General features: G+C 41.0%; 1 long non-coding RNA gene and 1 pseudogene across 2 annotated transcripts in view; both read left to right on the top strand.

Moving 5' to 3' along the window:
* Positions 1-18,907, top strand: part of LOC308626625 — a 52,639-nt pseudogene that overhangs the window by 154 nt on the left and 33,578 nt on the right. The gene's annotated exons all lie outside the window — the stretch shown is intronic.
* Positions 12-5,156, top strand: LOC308619009. Its single transcript, XR_014016111.1, has 3 exons — positions 12-276; positions 1,264-1,449; positions 3,957-5,156. It is a non-coding gene; the product is annotated as an uncharacterized lncRNA (long non-coding RNA).

Genomic DNA, 18,907 nt, shown 5'->3' with positions numbered 1-18,907 from the left:
GGACAGTGACAGGGGCTGGGGAGGTGGAGGGCTGGGGGGTGCGAGGCTCCGCCGGAGGCCCGCCGGGCGCGGGAAGCCGTTAGAAGCGAGCGCCGGGCCGCGCGGAGCTTGAGTCTTGGCAGGAGCATGGCTGTCAGTGAGCAGGCGGGAGTTGGAGGCCGCCCGCCGCCTCCGCGCGGAGGCTTTCGTTAGGCGCGGGGCACCGGCCCAAGAGGTAGAGCAGGTGGACCCTTCGGCGGCGTTGAATCCGGGAGCTGGTACTAGACGGCCTCTCTGGTGAGAGTAAAACCCACTGTGCCCTAGTTGTGTCTTCGTGCCTGGGTGACGGTAGCGGAGCCATTAAATATTACAGAGCGCACACAGAAGTTCTCTAGATCCATATATCCGAGGAAAATGGTAATAGGCGAGACCACCCAGCATTAAAGAAGAGTCTCTGGATCACTGAGACTCTTCTGAGGAAACGTACCATACATTAAGTCATAGAAAAGGTCCAAAATGTGCAACCATATCGCTTTTTGTGAGAAGTGGTGTTTTGCAATGCCAAGACTGGGGTTTGGGGGTGTTTTGTTTTTTCTGTTTGAGCACATAGTTATGCCGTTTGGAAATTCAGGGACTGTGGAGAGGAGGACAGGCATGCCTTAAATAGAATGAGGGCAACAGTAGAGCACTGAAAGTACTAGGGAAGGAGATAGACTGCTTATTTCTTAAATTTATTTATTTATTTATTTATTTATGGCTGCATTGGGTCTTCGTTGTTGGGTCTTCGTTGCCGTACGCGGGCTTCTCATTGCGATGGCTTCTCCTGTTGCAGAGCACGGGCTTTAGGCGCGCGGGTTTCAGTAGTTGTGGCATGTGGGCTCAGTAGTTGTGGCTCCCGGGCTCTAGAGCGCAGGCTCAGTAGCTGTGGCGCATGGGCTTAGTTGCTCTGCGGCATGTGGGATCTTCCCGGACCGGGGCTCGAACCCGTGTCCCCTGCATTGGCAGGCAGATTCTTAACCACTGTGCCCCGAGGGAAGCCCCTAAGCTGCTTATTTCAATAGATAAAATGAAAATGTGGTCAGAGAGAATTTGTGGTAGAACCTGAGCATGCCGAGTTGCCAGGAATTTGCAAAAGTCTTTAATATACAGTAATTTCCACTGCGATAGAAAAACTTTGTACAGTTACTGATATACCAACTTATGTTAGCCAGGGGGCAAAAGTTTAGACAGCTGGTTGAATGTGTTTGCCAATTATATTTATTCAGTTTCCTGTTACAAAACCAGAACATGGCCTGGAAAATCCTCATTGTTTACCTGTGACATTATTTCCGTGAAGAGTAATCATCCCAGAAGCTATTAGAGGGCCTTAGAATATATTCATCTGACCTATTCTACCTATCCCATTTAAAGGATAGCATCTGAAGATTTAATAACAAAAAGCAGTTGAAGCATTTCAAGCTGGATAATTAGGTAATTTCTAAGGATGGTGAATAAAAGCATCAATGTCTCTGCATCCCAAGACCCTTGCTCTCTCTTTGTTGTATTCTGGCTTTTTTGGTTTAGCTCGTGCTAAACTGCATTAGAAATTCTTTTTCTTGTCTATTTATCCGATCCTTTTCATATTTCACATCCTAGCTCAAAAGTCTCATCTCTGTGAAGCTTTTCCTGCTTACTTCAGCTCAGAATGTTCTTGATTTATTCTAAATCTAATACGCTTTTTGGGGTATTGCTCATTGGGCTTTGGAATACTGTGTTTGCTGTTTAAGTTTCACGGTTATGTGCTGTGCCTTCCAACTAGATTGTCAACTCTTGACTACTGACTGAGAGCTCATTGTTACTCAGCAAATGATGAATAAATGAGCGAGAAATTTCTTGTGTAAGCATTGTCAATTTGAACCCTTTGCCAGTTATACACAGTTCAGCACCACTTAGTTGGAAAAATCATTGTAGACACTTGACATTGTTATGAAGAGTTTTATATTTTCAATCTGCAGTTTGAGAGGCTACATATGTGACTAAAGTGTATGTCACTCTTCTTAATTGAATAACTCCAGAACCTCCAGGTTTGATGCTTGAAGGAGAGTCTACTGTTGGGAAGAGTGGATAGATTATACAGCCCTGTTTTCTGAGAATTCACTTTGTTCTTGGAGTTTTTCACTGCTTGCTGCCACTACTGCTTGGCCTCAAAGTATAAGCATGTTAACCCTTTCTTTCCTTAATACTTTACTTCGAAGCTGAGGAGAGACTGAATTTGGATCCTTTAGCAGTACAACCGGAATATTATACATAGTTTAGGGTAAGATGGGTATTTAAAAGTATTTTTCTAATAGAAAAAACTGAATGGATATTAAAAACATAAAATAAGGGTAATCTTATGTACAAAATATAACTACTCATGTTCAACTTTTGTTTACTACAGAGATGCCACCTCCCTGTAGCAAAGGCCATTTTTTAACTGGTCTTACCAAGGACTAGCTCCTAGACAACTTCACTCTTTAAGTTCTGGCCTGAGCACAGAGGACAAGAGAGTTCACTTGCTTGCCTATATAGCGTTTCTCAACCTTGGCACTACTAACATTTTGAGCCAGATAATTCTTTTTTGTTTAATTGAAGTATTGTTGATTTACATTATTATGTTAGTTGCATAGTGATTCAGTATTTTTGCAGATTGAACTCCATTATAGGTTATTACAAGGTGATGGCTATAATTCCCTGTGCTATATAGTATATCCCTCTTGCTTATCTATTTTATACACAGTAGTTTGTTAATCCATACCTCTAATTTCTCCCTCTCCCTTTTGGTATCCACAGGTTTGTTTTCTATATCTGTGAGTCTCTTTCTGTTTTGGATATACATTCATTTGTATTAATTTTTAGATTCCACATATAAGTGATATCATACAGTATTTGTCTTTTTCTGTAAGCCAGACACATAATTCTTTGTTGTGGGCAGCAGCTGTGCTGTGCATTGTAAGATGTTTAGTAGCATACTTGGCTTCTACCCACAACCTGCCAGCAGTACTCCACCCCTAGTTGTAACAACCCAAACCATCTCTAAACATGCCAAATGCCCCTGGGGGGTAAAATTATGCCCCCTCCCCCCTTTCATTGAGAATCACTGGCCTATAAAAGGGCTCTTCTGACAATTCTGGTTTCCTGTCCATCCCATTTGACAGCAGGAATCATCTCTCCCTTAAAGACAGAACTCGAGTTCCCCAGAGAAGAACAGCTTTGGTCTTGTTGGCCTCCACCAGGTTACCATATCACTGGTTAATGGTAACCCCAAATATCTTATGAGAGATACTACATTATAAATAACAAGGACTTTGATTTTAGTACCTAAACAGCAAATTACCATCAACATTTTATAGGTAAGTTTACTGAGTTTCAGAATTCTTCAAGTCATATCTTCATAAGTAGGGTCATTGAGGATTTATGAAAGTTAACTATGTATTCTGTATATAGCACTGTGCTAGTGATTGGGGCAGGGGAGAAACTTCAAAAATTCTAGATGTGTTCAAGTGTGGAGGCAGACTAGGAGCTAGGATGGAAGGCCTTGTAGTGGACAGTAAAGATGAGTGTGCCTCTGGTAGTGGCATTCTAGATAATAAACTCAAATTATGAGTAAGCAAGACTTACAAATATTTGATATATGCGCAAAGTGCAGTCACAGTGGCCTCTGTGGTTTCCTTTCTCATTCTCTTTCTCCTTCTCCCTCCTCACCTTTAGAATGTTTGATTATATAGCATTCCCAGTATTTGACATATCAAAGGCAGGCTACAGACAGTAATTTTGAAGAGGATCTAAAGTAGGAGATTTAAATATTAAACTTTCTAACTTGCAGGTAGAGAAGGTACTTTTTTAATGTGCATGTTTATAAAAATTTATTTTTAAAATAAATGCACAGAAGAATCTCAATTTAAGTTATACTCTCTGATACCAGAGCAATGAAAACATAAGCTTTTTTTTTTTTTAAGTAAAAGGATGAAAGAAAATCCATCTACTGTACATGGAAGCTAAGAGGAAAATATCTTATATAATTCTCATTCAAGGAGAAAATCACAGTTGCTGATTTACAAAGTATTTAGAAATTAATGACAATGAGAACAATAAAATTGAAACATAAGGATTCAGCTGAAGTAGTATATAAAGGAAAATCACAGATCAATATTTTAATATTAACCAATATAGAATGAATAAAAATATACCAAATGGTCTACCTATCACTTACGTCAGACAATGTTGTGTTCTGAAAAAATTTACTCATTTAATCTTCACAATATACCCATGAAGCAAGTAATATTCTCCCTCTTTTACAGATAAAGAACCAAAGCTCAGAGAGGTTAAGTGTCTTTCTGAAGTTTATTCAGCTAATAAGTGATAAAGTCAATAATCAAACCCAATCTTTTAACCACTACACTATATTGCCTCTTACCTTAAATGAGAAAAACACATAAAGTTTTAAGGAAAAGCAGGTAAAATAATTAATAAAGCAATGAATTAGAATCCAGAAATACAGATCAAAAAAGGAAAGAGCTGGTTGTTTGAAATGATCAATAAAATAAATATGGCAAAATAAAAATAGCAAAGATTTTTAAACAGGAGAGATGATGTTAGAAATTTAAAAGGAGATATATTCAGATACAAAGGGAATTTTAAATATGAGCGAATACTATGTATAAGTCCATGTATTCATAAAAATATTTTATTGAGCACCTACCACATAACAGGCAGGCCCTGTACATGTCACTAAGGGTATGGTGGTTAGCAAAAAGATGCAATTTGTGGAATTTGCTTGACAGAATACCAGAGAAGAAGGAATTTACTCCAAGAAGATTTACAGAAATCTTGAGTCTTTGGCTGACTGCTAATCTGAGCATGTGTAGAGTAATACTCCACAAGGCCAAGCAAAGATCAACTACCAAGGAAAGAACAATTACCTGGGAGCTGTAAATTGAAAAATTCCCAGAGCTCATAACGGACTGAACAACTTCAGAGTTACCAGCTGGAGTAAAGACCTCATTGAACATCTAAGGAATTCAGTAGAGACACCTGAAGGCTTATGCCTTTAGTAATAGGGCTACCCTAGCCCTAGATTAAAAGCTACTCTAGGTTTAACCTAGCAACATTTAAAAACAAGCCTTGAAATGATAAAGCTGATCCACAATAACTTAACTTCCTGCCAAAACAAGACTCAGTACTTAAACACACACACACAAAATCAAGACAGTCAGCAATATAATGTCACAATGACCAATATACAATAAAAAATTCCTAGATATGTGAAACTTCAGAAAAATTTGATCCATAACTGGGAGAAAAATCAGTTAACAGACCAGAGATGACAGAGATCACAGAATTAGCAATAGGACGTTTAAAAAGGGCTGACAAGTAAATGTGAACATTATGATAAAAATGGAAGATATGTAAATGAATGAAATACAACTTCTGGAGATGAAAAATACAGCATCTGAAAATTTTAAAAATCACTGTAGAAGCTTAACAGCAAATTAGACACTAGAAAATTGGTGGGAGAATGAGTCAAGATGGCGGTGTGGGAAGACTTGGAGTTAGCATCTCCCCACAACTAGGGCACCTGCCAGCCACTTTTGGGGGACTCTGATGCCCAAGGAGATGGGAGGAACCCCAGAGTGAACTGATAGGACATAGGGGGGCTGAGGGGAGAGGAGAAGTGGAAGCCAGACAAGATCGGCACCCCTGAGGCTGGGGAGATCAGGAGAGGCAGGTGGGAGGGACCCTCCAGGAAAAGCGGGAGAGGAGCGGAGGGTGATTGCCCTACCCACTGGGGCCCAGGGAGCCTGCTGAGCTCCCAGTCTGGTCCCCTGCAATCCAAAGCCCCCTCCAGGCTGCGTGGGTCCTGGGGGCATAGAAGGGAGGCCAGGGAGATCAGGAGAGGCAGGTGTGAGGGGCTCTGTAGGAGGAGCAGGAGAGGAGCGGAGGGTGTTTGCCCCGCCCACTCAGGCCCTGGGAACCTGCTGAGCTCCCAGGCTAGTCCCCTGCCCTCCAAGGCCCCCCCTTCCCCCCCAGCCGCATTGGTCCTGGGGCATAGGAGGGAGACCGAGGAGATTAGGAGAAGCAGGTGGGAGGGGCCCTCCCAGACCCCAGACGGGAGGAGCAGGTGTGGAGGGCATTTGCCCCGCCCACTCGAGCCCAGGAAGCCTGCTGGGCTCCCAGGTGAGGTCCCCTGCCGTCGAGATCAGGTGAGTGGGGCATGCCTGGGCCACTTCTTTTCCTTGAGCCTAAGCCCCACCCCCTACAGCCCCCAAGGCCTTTTCCAGCCCTGTGGGCCCTGAGCATTGGCTCCGCCCACTGCCCAAACCTCACCCTTGCTTAGGCCCTGCCCTCCACAGCCAAGGCCTTTGCCCTGCCCCCCTTTTTTTTTCCTTCCTCCTCTTTTATACTACTGTGGTACTGATGTACCTTCTGGTTATTGATTCATCTATATTTTTATTTTTACATTCTTTCTAATATATCTGTTGGTTTTCCTTTTTTATTTTGTTATTGTTCTCTCTCTTTTTTTTTTTTTTTTTTGCCACCCCAGGCAGCTTGTGGGATCTTGGTTCACAAGCCCAGGGTCAGTGGAAGCTCCTGGGGTGGGAGCTCTGAGTCCAAACCTCTGGACTAACAGAACCTAAGACCCCAAGGAATATTCATTATAGTGAAGTCTCACAGAGGTCCTCATCTCAGCACCAAGACCCAGCTCTACCCAACAGCCTACAAACTCCAGTGTTGGAAGCCTCAGGCCAAACAACCAGTAAAACAGGAACATAATCCCACTCATAAAAAAAAAAAATGAGACGGCAAAAAAATATGTCACAGATGAAGGAGCAAGGTAAAAACCTACAAGACCAAATAAATGAAGAGGAAATAGGCAATATACCTGAAAAAGAATTCAGAGTAATGATAGTAAAGATGATCCAGAATCTCGGAAATAGAATGGAAGCACGGATTGAGAAAATACAAGAAATGTTTAACAAAGATCTAGAAGAACAAACAGATGAACAACACAATAACTGAAATGAAAAATACACTAGGAGGAATCAATAACAATAACTGAGGCAGAAGAATGAATAAATGAGCTGGAAGACAAAATGGTGGAAATAAGTGCCAAGGAGCAGAATAAAGAAAAGAGAATGAAAAGAATTGAAGACAATCTCAAAGGGCTCTGGGACAACACTAAACGCACCAACATTCGAATTATAAGGGTCCCAGAAGAAGAAGAGACAAAGAAAGGGTCTGAGAAAATACTTGAAGAGATTATAGTGGAAAACTTCCCAAACATGGGAAAAGAAATAGTCACCCAAGTCCAGGAAACACAGAAAGTCCTATACAGGATAAACCCTAGGAAAAACACACCAAGACACATATTAAACTAACAAAAATTAAATTCAAAGAAAAAATATTAAAAGCAGCAAGGGAAAAACAAAAAATAACATACAAAGGAATCCCCATAAGGTTATCAGCTGATTTTTTAGTGGAAACTGCAGGCCAGAAGGGAGTGGCAGGATATACTTAAAGTGATGGAAGAGAAAAACCTATAACTAAGATTGCTCTACCCAGCAAGGATCTCATTCAGATTCAATGGAGAAGTCAAAAGCTTTTCAGACAAGCAAAAGGTAAGAGAATTCAGCACCCCTAAACCAGCTTTACAACAAATGCTAAAGAAACTTCTCTAGGCAGGAAACACGAGAGAAGAAAAAGACCCACAAAAACAAACCCAAAACAATTAAGAAAATGGTAATAGGAACATACATATCGATAATGAACTTGAATGTAAATGGATTAAATGCCCCAACCAAAAGCCATAGACTGGCTGAGTTGATACAAAAACAAGACCCATATGTATGCTGTCTACAAGAGACCCACTTCAGACCTAGGGACACATACAGACTGAAAGTGAAGGTATGGAAAAAGATATTTCATGCAAATGGAAATCAAAAGAAAGCTGGAGTAGCAATGCTCGTATCAGATAAAATAGACCTTAAAATAAAGACTGTTACAAGAGATAAGGAGGGACACTACATAATGATCAAAGGATCAATCCAACCAGAAGATATAACAATTATAAATGTTTATGCACCCAACATAGGAACACCTCAATACATAAGGCAAATGCTAACAACCATGAAAGGAGAAATCAACAGTAACACAATAATAGTAGGGGACTTTAACATGCCACTTACACCAATGGACAGATCATCCAAACAGAAAATGAATAAGGAAACACAAGCTTTAAATGACACAATAGAGCAGATAGATTTAATTGATATTTATAGAACATTCCACCCAAAAGTGGCAGAATACACTTTCATCTCAAGTACACATGGAACATTCTCCAGAATAGATCACATCTTGGGTCACAAATCAAGCCTCAGAAAATTTAAGGAAATTGAAATCGTATCAAGCATCTTTTCTGACCACAATGCTATGAGATTAGAAATCAATTACAGGAAAAAAACCTAAAAAAAACAAATACATGGAGGCTAACCAGTGTGCTACTAAATAACCAAGAGATCACTGAAGAAATCCAAGAAGAAATAAAAAAATACATAGAAACAAATGACAACAAAAACACAACAACCCAGAACCTATGGGATGCAGCAAAAGCAGTTCTAAGAGGGTAGTTTATAGCAATTCAATCTCACCTCAAGAAACAAAAACAATCTCAAATAAACAATCTAACACTACACTTAAAACAACTAGAGAAAGAAGAACAAAGAAAACCCAAAGTCAGTAGAAGGAAAGAAATCATAAAGATCAGAGCAGAAATAAATGAAATAGAAATGAAGAAAACAATAGCAAAGATCAATAAAACTGAAAGCTGGTTCTTTGAGAAGATAAACAAAATTGATAAACCTTTAGCCAGACTCATCAAGAAAAAAAGGGAGAGGACGCAGATCAATAGAAATGAAAAAGGAGAAATCACAACTGATACTGCAGAAATACAAAGAATTATAAGAGACTACTACAAACAACTATGTGCCAATAAAATGGACAACCATGAAGAAATGGACAAATTCTTGGAAAGGTACAATTTTCCAAGACCGAACCAGGAAGAATTAGAAAATATAAACAGACCTATCACAAGTAATGAAATTGAAACCATAATTTAAAATCTTCCAGCAAACAAACGGCCAGGACCAGATGGCTTCACAGGAGAATTCTATCAAACATTTAGAGAAGAGCTAACATCAATCCTTCCCAAACCCTTCCAAAAATTGCAGAGAGTGAAACACTCCCAAATTCATTCTACGAAGCCACCATCACCCTGATACCAAAACCAGAAAAAGATATCACAAAAAAAGAAAATTATAGACCAATATCACTGATGAACATAGATGCAAAAATCCTGAACAAAATTCTAGCAAACAGAATCCAACGGCACATTAAAAGTGTCATACACCATGATCAAGTGGGATTTATCCCAGGTATGCAAGGATTCTTCAATATGATACACATTAACAAATTAAGGAATAAAACCCATATGATCATCTCAATAGATGCAGAAAAAGCTTTTGACAAAATTCAATACCCATTTATAATAAAAAGTCTCCAGAAAATGGGCATAGAGGGAACCTACCTCAACATAATAAAGGCCATATATGACAGACCCACAGCAAACATCATTCTCAATGGTGAAAAACTGAAAGCATTTCCTCTAAGATCAGGAATAAGACAAGAATGTCCACTCTCACCACTCTTATTCAACATAGTTTTGGAAGTCCTAGCCACAGAGTGGTCCAATCAGAGAAGAAAGAGTGGTCCAGTCACAGAAGAAAAAGAAATAAAAGGAATACAAATTGGAAAAGAAGTAAAACTGTCACTGTTTGCCGATGACATGATAGTATACGTAGAAAATCCTAAAGATGCCACCAGAAAACTACTAGAGCTAATCAGTGAATTTGGCAAGGTTTCAGGATACAAAATTAATGCATAGAAATCTCTGGCATTTCTATACACCAACAACGAAAAATCAGAGAAATTAAGGAAACACTCCCATTTACCATAGCAATAAAAAGAATAAAATACCTAGGAATAACCTGCCTAAGGAGGCAAAAGACTTGTACTCAGAAAACTATAAAACACTGATGAAAGAAATCAAAGATGACATAAACAAATGGAGAAATATACTATGTTCTTGGATTGGAAGAAGCAATATTGTGGAAATGACTGTACTACCCAAAGCAATCTACAGATTCAGTGCAATCCCTATCAAACTACTAATGGCATTCTTCACAGAATTACAACAAAAAATTTTACAATTCGTATGGAAACACAAAAGATCCCGAATAACCAAAGCAATCTTGAGAAGGAAAACCTGAGTTGGGGGAATCAGGCTCCCTTACTTCAAACTATACCACAAAGCTACAGTTATCAAGACAGTGTGGTACTGGCACAAAAACATAAATATAGATCAGTGGTACAGGACAGAAAGCCCAGAGATAAACCCACGCACATATGGGCACCTAATTTACAACAAAGGAGGCAAGAACATACAATGTAGAAAAGTCAGCCTGTTCAATAAGTGGTGCTGGGAAAACTGGACAACTACACGTAAAAGAATGAAATAACACTTCCTAACACCATACACAAAAATAAACTCCAAAATGATTAAAGACTTAAATGTAAGACCAGACACTATAAAACTTTTAGAGGAAAATATAGGAAAAAAACTCCTTGACATAAACCACAGCAAGATCTTTTTTGACCCACCTTCTAGAGTAACAGAAATAAAAACAAAAATAAACAAATGGGACTTAATTAAACTTAAAAGCTTTTGCACAGCAAAGGAAACCATAAACAAGACAAAAAGACAACCCTCAGAATGGGGGAAAATATTTGCAAATGAAACAACAGACAAAGGATTAATCTCCAAAATATACAAACAGGTCATGGAGCTCAATATCAAAGAAATAAACAATCCAGTTAAAAAATGGGTGGAAGAATGAAGACGCAGACCTACTTGAGAATGGACTTGAGGATATGGGGAGGGGGAAGGGTGGGCTGTGACAAGGCGAAAGAGAGGCATGGACGTGTATACACTACCAAACGTAAGGTAGATAGATAGTGGGAAGCAGCCGCAGAGCACAGGGAGATCAGCTCGGTGCTTTGTGACCGCCTGGAGGGGTGGGATGGGGAGGGTGGGAGGGAGGGAGATGCATGAGGGAAGGGATGTGGGAACAGATGTATATGTATGACTGATTCACTTTGTTATAAAGCAGAAACTAATTAAAAAAATAAATAAATAAACTTTAAAAAAAAAAAAAAAATGGGTGGAAGACCTAAATAAACATTTCACCAAGGAAGACATACAGATGGCCAAGAGGCACATGAAAAGATGCTCAACATCACTAATTATTAGAGAAATGCAAATCAAAACTACAGTGAGGTATCACCTCACTCCGATTAGAATGGCCATTATCAAAAAAGCTAGAAATAATAAATGCTGGAAAGCATGTGGTGAAAAGGGAACCCTCCTACACCGTTGGTGGGAATGTAAATTGATACAACCACTATGGAAAACAGTTTTAGTTTTTTTGTTTGTTTGTTTTTTTGCTGTATGCGGGCCTGTCACTGTTGTGGCCTCTCCCACTGCGGAGCACAGACTCCAGACGCACAGGCTCAGTGGCCATGGCTCAGGGGCCCAGCTGCTCCACAGCATGTGGGATCTTCCCGGACCGGGGCACGAACCCGTGTCCCCTGCATCGGCAGGTGGACTCACAACCACTGCGCCGCCAGGGAAGCCCCAGTTTTAGTTTTTAAGTCATTTGCCTCCTTAGGCAGGTTATTCCTAGGTATTTTATTCTTTTTATTGCTATGATGGGAGGTTCCTTAAACTAAAAATAGAACTATCATATGACCCAGCAATCCCACTATTGGGTGCATACCCTGAGAAAACCATAATTCAAAAACAGACATGTAGGGACTTCCCTGGTGGTGCAGTGTTTAAGAATCCGCCTGCCAGTGCAGGGGACATGGGTTCGAGCCCTGGTCCGTGAAGATCCCACATGCCACAGAACAGCTAAGCCCATGCGCCACAACTACTGAGCCTGTGCTCTAGAGCCCATTACCCACAACTACTGAAGCCTGCATGCCTAGAACCCATGCTCTGCAACAACAGAAGCCACTGCAATGAGAAGTCCACGCACCACAACGAAAAGTAGCCCCCACTCACTGCAACTAGAGAAAGCCCATGTGCAGCAACAAAGACCCAATGCAGCCAAAAATAAATAAAATAAAATAAATTTAAAAAATAATAAAAGAGTCATGTACCACAATGTTCATTGCAGCTCTGTTTACAATAGCCAGGACATGGAAGCAACCTAAGTATCCATCGACAGATGAATGGATAAAGAAGATGTGGCACATATATACAATGGAATATTAGCCATAAAAAGAAATGAAACTGAGTTATTTGTGGTGAGGTGGATGGACCTAGAGTCTGTCATACCAAGTGAAGTAAGTCAGAAAGAGAAAAACAGATACTGTATGCTAATGCATATATATGGAATCTAAAAAAAAAAAAAAAAAGGTACTAATGAACCTAGTTGCAGGGCGGGAATAAAGAGGTAGACATAGAGAGTGGACTTGATGACACGGGGTGAAAGAGCGAAGCTGGGGCAAAGTGAGAGTAGCATCAGCATACATACACTACTGAATGTAAAATAGTTGACTGGTGGTGACTGGTGGGAAGTAGCAGCATAGCACAGGGAGATCAGCTCTGTGCTTTGCGATGACCTAGAGGGAAGGGATATGGGGATATGTGTATGCATATGGCTGATTTCCTTTGCTGTGCAACAGAAAGTAACATGGTTTGGTGAAGCAATTATATTACAATAAAGACCTATTTTTTAAAAAATTGCTGAACTTGAAAGCAGCAATAGGAGCTATTCAAATTATAGCACACAGAAAAAAAGAGAATAGTTTCAGTTTCCTGGGGAACAATAAATATGAAGTGCTCTAATATACATGTAATTGGAATACCACTGAGAGAGGGCAGTATTTGAAAAAATAATGGCCAAAATATCTCCCAATTTATTTTTAAAATAAATTTATTTATTTATTTTTGGCTGTGTTTGGTCTTTTTAAAAATTTATTTATTTTTGGCTGTGTTGGGGCTTCATTTCTGTGCCTGGGCTTTCTCCAGTTGCGGCAAGCGGGGGCCACTCTTCATTGTGGTCCGCGGGCCTCTCACTGTTGCGGCCTCTCCCGTTGCGGAGCACAGGCTCCAGACGTGCAGGCTCAGTAGTTGTGGCTCACGGGCCTAGCCGCTCCGTGGCATGTGGGATCCTCCTGGACCGGGGCATGAACCCGTGTCCCCTGCACTGGCAGGCGGACTCTTAACCACTGCACCACCAGGGAAGCCCTGCGTTGGGTCTTTGTTGATGCAGTCAGACTTTCTCTAGTTGTGATGAGTGGGGGCTACTTTTCATTGCAGTGCGCAGGCTTCTCATTGCGGTGGCTTCTCTTGCTGCCGAACATGGGCTCTAGGCGTGCTGGCTTCAGTAGTTGTGGCACATGGGCTCAGTAGTTGTGGCGCACGGGCTTAGTTGCTCCATGGCATGTGGGAATCTTCCCGGACCAGGGCTCGAAACCATGTTGCCTGCATTGGCAAGTGGATTCTTAACCACTGTGCCACCAGGGAAGCCTCAATATTTCCAAATTAGATTAAAACTATAATATAGATCTAAGAAGCTCTATTAACCCCAAGTAGGATAAACAGAAGGAAAACATCAAAGCACATTATGACAATTGCTGGAAGCCAGTGAGAAGAGAAAATCTTAAAAGCAGAGAAAAGAACAATAAATACATAAGAAGAAAGTTAAGAATTATCACTAATTTTCTATCAGAAACAGGAAAAACAGAAGACAGTATCTCTGAAGTGCTGAAAGAAAAAAAGTCAACCTAGGGACTTCCCTGGTGGTCCAGTGATTAAGACTCCATGCTCCCAATGCAGGGGGCCCAGGTTCGATCCCTGGTCAGGGAACTAGATCCTGCATGCCACAACTAAAGATCCAGCACATGGCAACGAAGATCCTGCATGCCACAACTAAGCCCTGGTGCAGCCAAATAAATAAACAAAAAATTTTAAAGTCAACCTATAATTTTCTTTTTTTAAAAAAAATAAATTTATTTATTTTTTGGCTGCGTTTGGTCTTTGTTGCTGTGTGCGGGCTTTCTCTAGTTGCAGTGAGTGGGGGCTACTCTTAGTTGTGGTGCGTGGGCCTCTCACTGTGGTGGCTTCTCTTAGGCATGTGGGCTTCAGTAGTTGTGGCACATGGGCTCATTAGTTGTGGCTCGCAGGCTCTAGAGCTCAGGCTCAGTAGTTGTGGCGCACGGGCTTAGCTGCCCCACGGCATGTGGGATCTTCCCGGAGCAGGACTCAGACCCGTGTCCCCTGCACTGGCAGGCAGACTCCTAACCACTGTGCCACCAGGGAAGCCCCAACTTATAATTTTCTATGGAGCAAACTTATCTTTCAAAACTGAAGGCAAGGGCTTCCCTGGTGGTGCAGTGGTTGAGAGTCCGCCTGCCGATGCAGGGGACAAGGTTCGTGCCCCGGACCGGGAAGATCCCACATGCCGCAGAGCGGCTTGGCCCGTGAGCCATGGCTGCTGAGCCTGCACATCCGGAGCCTGTGCTCTGCAACGGGAGAGGCCACAACAGTGAGAGGCCAGCGTACCACAAAAAAAAAAAAAAAAAAAAAAAAAAAACCTGAAGGCAAAATAAGGCCATTTTCAAACAAAAGCTAAGAGAATGTGTCACAACAGACCTGTGCTATGTAAAATATTAAAGGAAGTTCTTGAGGCTGAAGGAAGATGATACCAGGTGGAAACACAGAACTACACAAAGGGATGAAAAACACCAGAAATGGTAAATATCTGGATAAATAAAAGAAGACTCCTTTCTCAGTTTAAAATTTCTTTCATAGTTGACTGTTTAAAGCAAAAATAATAGGAGTGTACTGTGGGGATTATAACATACAGAAAGAAAATGTATGCCCACAATATCACAAAGAATGAGAGGGAAAAACAGAAGTATATATATTACAGTATATGTGTGGTAATATGACAAATAAAAGTAGACGATGATAAATTAAAGTTGCATATTGTAAAACTTAGAACAACAATGAAAATAATGAAAGAAGCATAGCGAAGGCAGCCAATAGAGGAATTAAAGTGGAATATACTACAAATTAGTCAAAAAGGAGCCAAGGAAAGGTGAAAAATTAAAAATGTAGATTGAACAAATAGAAAACAAATATCAACTATATCAATAATTAAATACATTGTAAAGGGTCTAAACCCTGCAATTAAAAAGACATACCTCTCTAAAAAAGCAAGGCCTAATTATGTACTGTTTACAAAAAAAGGCATCATCACCACAAAGACACAGATAAGTTCAAAGTAAAATGATGAGAAAAGATGTGCAAACAGAATAAACCTGGAATACCTATATTATTGTCAGACAAAGTAGACTTTAGGAAAAGGAATTTGGCCTATCTTCAAGACAAGGGATAAAGAGGGACGTTTCATAATAATAAAAGGGTCAGTTCATCAAGATGTAGTTACTAAGCTTCAGACTACATGAATTGAAAACTGACAACAGAAAAGAGAAATAGAAAAATCCACAATTATAACTGAGATTTCGACATTCCCCTCTCAATTTTTGATAGACAAGTAGATTTTAAAAATCAGCAACGATATAGAGGACTCAAACAATTTTATCAACCAACTTGACCTACTTGATATTCACAGAACGCTACATCAAACAGTGGCAGAGTACACATTTATTTCAAAATGCATATGGAACACTCACCAACATAGACCAAAAACTGGGAGATAGTTTTAAAAATTCTCAGTAAATTTAGAAACGACTGAAAGTATCAGCCAAGGTCAATCAGAAAATAGAAACCACAGTAATCCGACCATGCAAAGTTTAATATAGAGAATTATTAACTATGATGGGATTAGGGTAACAAGGGCTTAGCTAGTAGAAAGTGAAGAGAACTCTAAGTATAGGAATATCAGATATAAGAAGTAATTACTGGGCTTCCCTGGTGGTGCAGTGGTTGAGAGTCAGCCTGCCGATGCAGGGGACACGGGTTCGTGCCCCGGTCCGGGAAGATCCCACATGCCACGGAGCGGCTGTGCCCGTGAGCCATGGCCGCTGAGCCTGCGTGTCCGGAGCCTGTGCTCCACAACGGGAGAGGCCACAACAGTGAGAGGCCTGTGTGCCGCAAAAAAAAAAAAAGTAATTACTCCCCCTAGGGCTGAGATAGATTCCCCAAGGTACCCCCGGCCCTGCCCCCAGCTGCAGGCTGAGATCTAGACCTTGTTAGAGAGGGCAAGACCATGGCTTATTGACTGGCAGGGAATTTGCTTTGGTTGTGTGCCAGTGAAGGATGCTAGAAATCCACCTTCTGGAATTTACTGAAAATTTACCCTCTAGGGTACCAGAGAAAGCTGTTCATGGGTCGGTGTCTTGTGGGAGCCACTCTGCTCCAAAAGTCTGAAGGTGGATCTGGGGAAGCTGCTGGGTGCTGGGGAAATTGCCCAGAATGCAGGAGCCTGGTGCTGGGGAAGCCACTTGCACTGTAGGAGCCAGGCACTAAGAAGCTATCTGTAGTGCAGCAGCCAGGCAAAGGCAAAGCACTGCAGGATGGGGGGTGCGAGAGAAGCTATGTGTGTTTCAAGTGTCAGGCAAGAAAGCAAGCAAGAACTAAGAAGGAAAATTCTTTCCAGCGCCTTCTACTGACATAACATAACATTGTGCCAGCTGGCAAAAGAAAAATATTTAAAGAGCACAGTTCCCGTTTTAGAACAAGCAATGAATCTAGGAGATAAAACAATTCTTAATAACTTGCTTAAAGGAGAAAAATCTTATCTGTCATCATCTCTACAGATACTGAAAAGGCATTTGATATAAAATTTAACATCCATTTTAAATTTAAAAATCTTTGGTAAATTAGGAATAGGATACTTCCTTTACAAGTAAAGAATATCAAATATTTTCTTCCATAGCTCTTTGAGGGGTCCTCCTCTGGCCGAACGGGTGTAATCTACGTGAGATATGCTCTATAAGGCATCACTGATCCTCAAGAAGTTGAGAAAGTCCTAAGGAATCCCTACCACCACCACCCACGCATAAACCCTTAGCCCAGGCTGATCAGCAAGCAGATAGGAGGACATATCAGGATAAGTCCTATCAACAGCCGCAATCTTTTTTTTTTTTTTTTTTTTTTTTTTTTTTTTTTTGCGTTATGTGGGCCTCTCACTGTTGTGGCCTCTCCCCTTGCGGAGCGCAGGCTCCGGACGCACAGGCTCAGCGGCCATGGCTCACGGGCCTAGCCGCTCTGCGGCATGTGGGATCTTCCCAGACCGGGGCACGAACCCGTGTCCCCTGCATCGGCAGGCGGACTCTCAACCACTGCGCCACCAGGGAAGCCCCACAGCCGCAATCTTGATACACAGCCCTGGACCAGTTGCCAAGTGGAAAGCCATGCATGGGACTCCCTCACTGAAACAAGACTCTCTATGGGAGCTGAATTAATTTTAAGTCTGTGTTGCTCTCTGGCTATGAGCAGAAACAGAAGCAAAACTTTTCTGGAAGAAAACATCCCCAATTTAGGTCAAGAGGACTCCCAAGATTAAGGTCAAGCAATGAGCTCACAGTCAAAGAACTACAAGCACCAAGAAGCCAAACTTCTGTGAGTGAGTATCTGCAGAAATAATATTCAACAGATACATAACTCCAAGGACCATAGTAGTGGAGCTGATAGAGTATAGAATAACTATACTCCAAATGTTAAAAAAAAAAAGTAAAGGATGTAATGACAAAAGATGAGCAAGGCCTAATGAATAGGCAGGGGGGGAGGCAGATGGGAGAGGGTAGACTTTCTACACATGAGAAATGTAATTGTTGTAATGACAAAACTCAGTGCAAAGATTAAAGAAAAAATGAGATGCAAATGAAAAGAAAGTTAATAAATGAGAAGATTTATCTGAAGAAATTATCTAGCGTATACTACAGAGAGACAAGGAACTAAAAATATGTAAGATAATTAAGAGATGGACACTAGGATGAGAGAGCCTGTCATATAACTAATTGTAATCCCAGAAGGACAGAATAGAATAAAGGAGAAGCAATCTTCTCCCCCAACGTTTTATAAACATTTTAAACATACAGAAAAGTTGAAAGAATTGTGGAGTGAACACTCTTATCCACCAACTAAATTCTAGAATTAACATTTTGTTATATTTGCTATATCACTTATCTGTCCATTCTTTTACCCATCCATCAATGCATTCTCTTTTTTCTTTTTGATGCTTTTTAGAGTAAGTTGTAGACCTCACCTCTAAAGATTTCAAGGCGTTTCCATTAACTAGTGTTCAATACTGTTTTATAGTTCTTTTTTCCCACCTAGGTAAAATTTACATACAGTAAAATGCACAAGTCTTAAATGCATCATTCAGTGAGTTTTTACAAGTGCATATATGGGTATAACAAAAACTCCTGTCAAAAAATAGAACATATCCATCACCCCAGAAAGTTCCCTCATGCCTCTTGTCAGTCAGTCAGTCCCTGCCCTTTACCTCCCACTGGTTACAAATGTTCTAAATGAGATGCAATATTTAAAGAAATAGTACTATGACCTTTGCAGAAAGGATGAAAAACAGGTACCTGGAGTTTTAAGAATCACAACATAACTGGACTTCCCTGGCGGCGCAGTCGTTAAGAATCCACCTGCCAATGCAGAGGACACGGGTTAGATCCCTGGTCCGGGAAGATCCCACATGCCGCTGAGCAACTACGCCCATTCACCACAAATACTGAGCCCGTGAGCCACAACTACTGAAGGCCACACGCCTAGAGCCTGTGCTCCACAACGAAGTGCCGCAACTAG

The sequence above is a fragment of the Mesoplodon bidens genome (genome assembly GCF_964165515.1).
Source record: "Mesoplodon bidens genome assembly, chromosome: 1".
In the NCBI taxonomy this organism is placed as follows: domain Eukaryota; kingdom Metazoa; phylum Chordata; class Mammalia; order Artiodactyla; family Ziphiidae; genus Mesoplodon; species Mesoplodon bidens.
This window is presented reverse-complemented; position numbering and strand designations above follow the sequence as displayed.